The sequence below is a fragment of the Abrus precatorius genome, unplaced genomic scaffold, assembly GCF_003935025.1.
Source record: "Abrus precatorius isolate BTA unplaced genomic scaffold, Abrus_2018 Scaffold7, whole genome shotgun sequence".
Taxonomy (NCBI): domain Eukaryota; kingdom Viridiplantae; phylum Streptophyta; class Magnoliopsida; order Fabales; family Fabaceae; genus Abrus; species Abrus precatorius.
In genome coordinates, this window is record NW_020874417.1 from 35,430,501 (window position 1) to 35,437,251 (window position 6,751).

Genomic DNA, 6,751 nt, shown 5'->3' on the forward strand with positions numbered 1-6,751 from the left:
TTCGAACTACTAAAATCAATAATGGAAATTCAGAACTAATTGTCAACAAAGTTGAGAGTTTAAAATATCCGAAAGACTGGTTCACGTAAAATGAATTAAATTGTAGGACGTATTAATATTTTAAGAAAAGTGTACTTAACTCATAATTTTAATACTATAATATAATCAATAATATATTAACATAAGATTATAAAAACTCTGTAAAATTTGAAGTTAACAATAACAATTTATCAATTTTGTAAAATTAAAATACTCATAAGTTTGATAATGACAAATTAATTTCATGTTACCTTTATAATTTAGTATTGAGTCTTTATTTACCAAAAAAAATTTTAAAATCATTTTATCAACTAAAAACCTTAAGACTGATTTTAAATATATAAAATTATTTTTATTAATATAATATTTATTATATTTTTATATTCTTGATATAATAATTTTTTTCTTTTTAAAAATAAAAACTGTTACTTTTAACTACTTAAAATCAAGATTAAGAGTTTGTGAACACCAATTTTGTCGATTTTATACTGATTCAACCGGTTTCCTTAAATGACCAAACAGACTATCAATTCACTAATTTCCTAGTCAAACCGACTAATCCAATCCAATTTTTCAATCAATCATTCGCATATTTCAACAAATTTAAATGCACTCCGGCCACTACCTCGTACAAGACCTCAGTTGAATTCAAATGTCCCGAACTCGAACATCTTCCTTTAGACAAAAGGATCAATGCAGTGTTTGAATATTCGAAAGAGCGTGCACGAGCATCTATGCAATCTACATAGAAAAACAAACACAACACAGCAATAGTTATCAAGGTTGCATTGATTGGTGTATCTAGGCTTCCCTTGACAAAGTATGACGCTTAAACATCGAAGATAAACTCGCAAAACCTTAAGCTACTTCTGATCATAGATTGCTCCAATGATTTGTTCACCTAGAAATCAAATAAGAGATAATCAAGCTAGAAAGACAAATAGCAAACCAAGCTAGCGTCCATCAATAGAAAACCAGATAAAGATAAGAGATAATTAAAGAGACTCTAGATTCTTGAACAAATATTCGGGCTTTCTGTAAGAGTTTTTTTAAAAAATCTGTATATGGTAGCACCGTTCAAGCAATTGCAGGAGTCAGCTAAACTAATCCAGATACGGGACAGTAACAGGCCTAAAAAGAGAATTAAATGATTCAAGTTTAAACACCAAAACTTGGTCGTGCATAACATGGAACTGATATACAATTTTGAAGCCGTGTATTGATAAATTACAACATATTTCTGTACTACTAATATCGTAGCTATAAGAAGAGACATTGACTCCACGTTCAGGTTGATGTATTTGGCCCATTCCCTTCTCGATCCCCAGGTACTTCCTCTACCTTTCGATTCACTGGAGGTGTTGACTGATTTTCTTTAACCGTAGGTGACCTCTGGTCTCTCTGAACAACTGCAACAAGCGGTTCACTCGGGATACATGGTCTCCCAATTGATTCATTTCCCACATCCATAAGTGCAATGCATTTTGCAGTCAAATCAGTCCTAATCTTATCCCTCTTGGGGAAATCCTTATTAATCCTAGCTTCAGCTCTTTTGTCTATCAGATGTAGCACTTCATCTTCTGTCAGACCTGCCCATCTTCAATGCATTTTCTTTCAACTGCTGCAGAACTTGATCAACAAATAACAATTGTTTTCTTATATTATAGAAAACAGGCAAGTAAGATAATGTCAATAAAATGAGTCACCTGAACGTAGGATTTAGAGGACAACAATTCTAGTACGTCTAAAACTTGGCCAACTTCCTTATCCACTTCCCCTTTTCTGTTTTTTTCTGGAAGATACAAAAAATCCAGTTTATAAATTATCGGTGCATTCACAACACAAAAGCATGTTGCATCCAGGCATACAATACAAGACATTGGTTCCAATTTCAAGGCATACCTTCAGTATTTTCAAAGAACTGTTCACAAATTTCAAGGCCTTCTGGAGAGCACCAGTCAGTATTACTGGTGTCTGCAAGTCATCAGACATTTTGGTTTGAAACTCAACATTTAACTTGTTAATAAATTCCTTGGAAGCCTCATTAATTTAAGGCACGTTTTCCTTCTTCTCAATTTCCCCTTCCGCTTGTAAAAATGATGATAAAGCATCTTTACAATCTTGAAGAGTCAAACAATTAAGAGAACAAAACCGTACTCATAGTTGAGGACATCACAGAAGTAAAAAGAAGCTGTTTTGAACAATTTCCCTGGAGTAATACAATTAAACCTAACAATATTGCATACAGGCATATGTAGCTTTAAAACTTTATGTCAATAGATCCAAATCATAGGAAATTATTGTAGCGTCGACAGAATTCATTTTTGCATCAAGACTACCACATCCAGATAAACAAACCTCTATTTTATGTGATTTTACTTTTTACCTTGTTTTATTTACAAGTTATAACAAGTACATCACAGAGACCAATAATTTCACTTACAATATGACTGATAAGAGTCGTTCTTGCAGAATTTGGAAAATTAATAAAGAGGGAGGGCGACAATTTTCATCACAGAACAATTGTAAATATCTTCCTTTCTAGGAACAACCAAGTAGCACCAAAAAAGCGCTGGGAATTCTATCTTCAAGAATGACTTGCTTAACTAAATTATGGCAGTATGAGTATACAAAATTCATGGCCATTCACAGAAATACAGGAGACTTTTGCACAGAGACAACCCCAAATAAAAACAAATCAATTTCAGTTCTTGTAATGGCAAAACACTGTCAACCTTGACAGATGACCTCAGCAAACAAATTCTAAGTAAAGACAAAGAATTTCTGTTATATAATATTTGAGGCTCCTTACCTGAAATATATAGTAAATAGCATGTGATGAAATCTCCAGCTTTGAGATTGAATAATTCAACAGGGATATGTAATGGGAACCAATCAAAAAGTGTCTCAAAGCAAGAGGATGGTAACGCTCAGTGATCAGCAAGAGAAAACAAAATCTCGTGAAAGATATGCGCTATGTGCAAAACATCTTGCAAGCGACTTCTACCATGCAAAACCTTCTACAAATATCTAAAAAAGGATTTAAAAATAATCATTAACTCAGAGAACATTGAAAAAGTTGAATAAGGACTGACCAGGCGAATAGTGAAAAAGTTGCCTCAGGATTTTGACATCTTTTTACTGACATGCCCTTTATGCATCTAATAATTGGCATTGCTCTCATGGTCCACAGCCCAGCTCTCTGCAATCTCATTTTCATGATGAGGAAAGATCAAATCAATTCCCCCACCATGAATATCAAATTTCTGAGTTAAATAACAAGCACTCATTGCACTGCATTCAATGTGCCACCCAGGTCTTCCAGGACTCCAATTGCTGTCCCACTAGGCTCACCTGGCTTAGCAGCCTGCAATTATTATTAAGAAAGATGAGACTTTAAAATGTATCTAAAAATATGTTAATGTAATTGGTAAAGGTTCTCAGACCTTCCACAATGCAAAATCAGTTGGGCAATGCTTTCTTGAGTCAATAGCAACATATTCCTCCTGCTCTATTATGTTCCAGTCTTTGTCCAAAGAGAATGGCATAACTTGGGAATTTGTCAACAGCATAGAAAACATCACCATCAACTTCGTATGCATAACCATTGTTTATAATCTGCATAGAACATTAATGATAAACCACCTTTTGTATTCTGAATTAATTCCTTAGAAGTTAGAACTACAGGCAAACGTACCATAATCAAATCCAATCTTATATTTTAACTTATTATGCCTCACCTTCAACACCATACATATCAATGAAAATGGCATGCAACCTCAATTAAATATGTTTCCTAGCAAATATGACATCATCTACTTCAAAAGGTCAAAGGCATGTTTAGTTTGGCAAAACGTTTTTGTTTCATTTCTGATTTTCACTAATAATTATAAAAATGCCACTTTGATTTCACTTTGTTTCATTTCTTTAGATGGTCTCTCACACTGAAGATCAGCCGTATCAGGAATCATATTCATCACAAAACTGGTTGCTTAACATCAAAAGATCCTCACCAATCTCATTTACTCACTCAATTATCAGCAGTAATTCTGATATTTGCAGTCTCCAGTAAGCAGTAAAGAATCAAATATTAAACTCTTGTAAAGTAATACACTTTCAAGGTCCACATTTTCTAGGAAACTTGGTGAAACTTCTAAACAAGGTTGTCAAAATCAAAGATCCTACATATGATTTCAAAGGGAGGGAAAACAAAGAAAGAAAGCACCAACTTGAAGGATATTTGAGCTGTTATCACAAAGGATGATGCTTCCAAACATTGAGATTTGAGACTCAGAAAGAAGGTAGGATATGTACCGCATAATGGCTTATTTTCAAAGTTATGTCCACATAAAGGCAAGTTCTAGTAAATAATGGATTAAACCTCAATGCATTTTTTAATCCAGAAAAAAGATTAAGCAGAAGCTAATACCACACAAAAGAAAAGGTTTGACAACAACTGAAAAACCTACGGAACTCAATCCTCTACCATACATTTCAATCACTTTGACCAATGAATCCTAAAGTCACAGAACACATGATGAGGTAACAGGGGTGACAAGATCACCGATTTTATATTTTAACTCCCAAAAGAAAAATCATTATTCTCATTTCCCAATAAGCATTGATTCTAGAACAGCGAGTCTTATTAATTCCTAAAATCATATTTCATCAGATATGAATTTCTTTCATGCTATGGTCAGAAAATCAAGTCTTGTTAATTTCTAAAATCACATTTCATAATATATGCATTTCTGTCATGCTAAGGGTCAATCTGGTATAGCATATGTGATAAAAATGAGAAGATTTTTGGATACTCTAAGACAACCATACTCGATCCAATAAAAGCATGACACATTGACTGAATAATCATACAAGATATTGGATTAAGTGCGTGTTTGGAAGAGGTTTTTTTTCAGGGAAACAATTACTTTCAAAACCTCTCTTGCAAAGCTGCAAAAAATAACTGATTAATTTTTAAAAAAATAAGCTAAACTAAACATGCACTAAATTTAATTTTTTTGACAAATTTTAAATCAAATATCACTCGTTGAGAGTATTATTCTCAGTATATTAGTAATTATCATAAAAATACCATTTTACAAAGAAAATTGGTCAGCACAAACTTTTTTAACCCCCATTTTTACCTCCATACCAAACTTTCCATAAAAAGGCAAGATCATTCGAAAAGTTTACAACTTTTATTAAAGAGTGACCTACGAAATATCAACCCAGAATTCAGCCTGTACACATATTTGGCAAAATATTACAAACCAGGGCAATACTCTACTTATTATAATATTAACCACCTCATCATGCTCTACTAGATAATGGAAGCATTCAACCCATGCAGCCATCTCTAAATACATTAATCTAACTAAAGACACCACTACTACTACGTGTGATGTATTAAATTAAGATGCTCAAATTTATTAACACAAACCTCAGTCCAATCATTGATCATAATGATAATATATATCCTTAAAGTTTCATATTGTAATCTTGCATCATTCACAGGTCCGAATGAATGTAAATTTACAAGGATTAAACAATTAGAATCTTGAGAATGAAAGAAGGATGAAAAAAAAAATGGAGAAAATCAAAGAAGTTTAATGTAATAAACACAAGTAGTTTTATCAATGTGAGCAATTGCACCAGAAGATTAAACATTGTATTTAATTACTTATCCTCACCTTGTCATCAACATCAGGTGAAGTTCCGTTCCGCACATACGTGACCTCATAGCCCAGGTGTGTAAGGTACCTACAAGTTTTCATGTTAAAGGGAGGACAAGCACATGTTAACTCTCGACCTTCACATCTCAGATAAGTAAAAATAGAACGGAAAAAGTGAACAGAAAAAAATGGTTAAGAAGTGTTCCAACTTTCAAGTTTCGAATGCTCTCAGATAATCTAATATCTAAAACGTAAATCTAGAAAATAATAGCAGGACAACATCCCACTAAGGAATGAAAGTAGAACAGACAATTTGCACACTTACAAAACTAAGAATTTAATATCGTTGATTCGTGTGCTAACTTCTTCAAAAGTCACTCACGGTATATCAAAATTAAACTCTAAAATTTAAAAATAAAAGTAAAAACTTCAAGCTCTACACAGACAACAGTGCAAGAAAGTAGAATCAGAAAGACAGTTTCAGTTTAAGCTAAGTTCCTAATTTCATCGGCAGTAAATAAATCTTCAGCAGCTAAATCCACAAGAAATTGAATGATATAGCGTTAATGATAGAGTTAACGTCCACGGAAGGAGAAAGGAAATTGCTGAAAAGAAAATTAAAAAAATGGAAGAGGATATCAGTGGAAACGGCGACATGGGCGTGACCGAGATGACTGTAGTCACACGCAGTGACTCCGCAGACGTACATGGAAACCTTGCCGGAGACTTTGTTTGGTTCTGAACATCTCCTTCTCCTGACTCATCGAATTGTAAATTCGCAAATCAACGTGCTCCTCGCCATTTCCACTTTCTCACACTTCTTCAGTTCTTCCAATCCAATATTTTTTTAATGAAATACTCTTTTGGACCTCTTCTGTTTTGTTTTTTAAAATTGTAATTTTAGTGGAAGTCTGGATAACTTTATGCTTTTAAAAAAAAAGTTATCATTTAATGTATTTTAAATAAGTCTGAAAAGAAAATTAATTTAGCCATCTGATTCGTCTGTAATATGTTTTAAACAAAATTGATTTATAGAGTAA

The 6,751-nt window shown here is 33.1% G+C and overlaps 1 pseudogene; it reads right to left on the bottom strand.

Annotated features, from left to right (window-relative positions):
• Positions 1-1,124: 1,124 nt before the first annotated feature.
• LOC113872331 lies at positions 1,125-6,547 on the bottom strand (annotated as a pseudogene).
• Between the last annotated feature and the right edge of the window lie 204 nt (positions 6,548-6,751).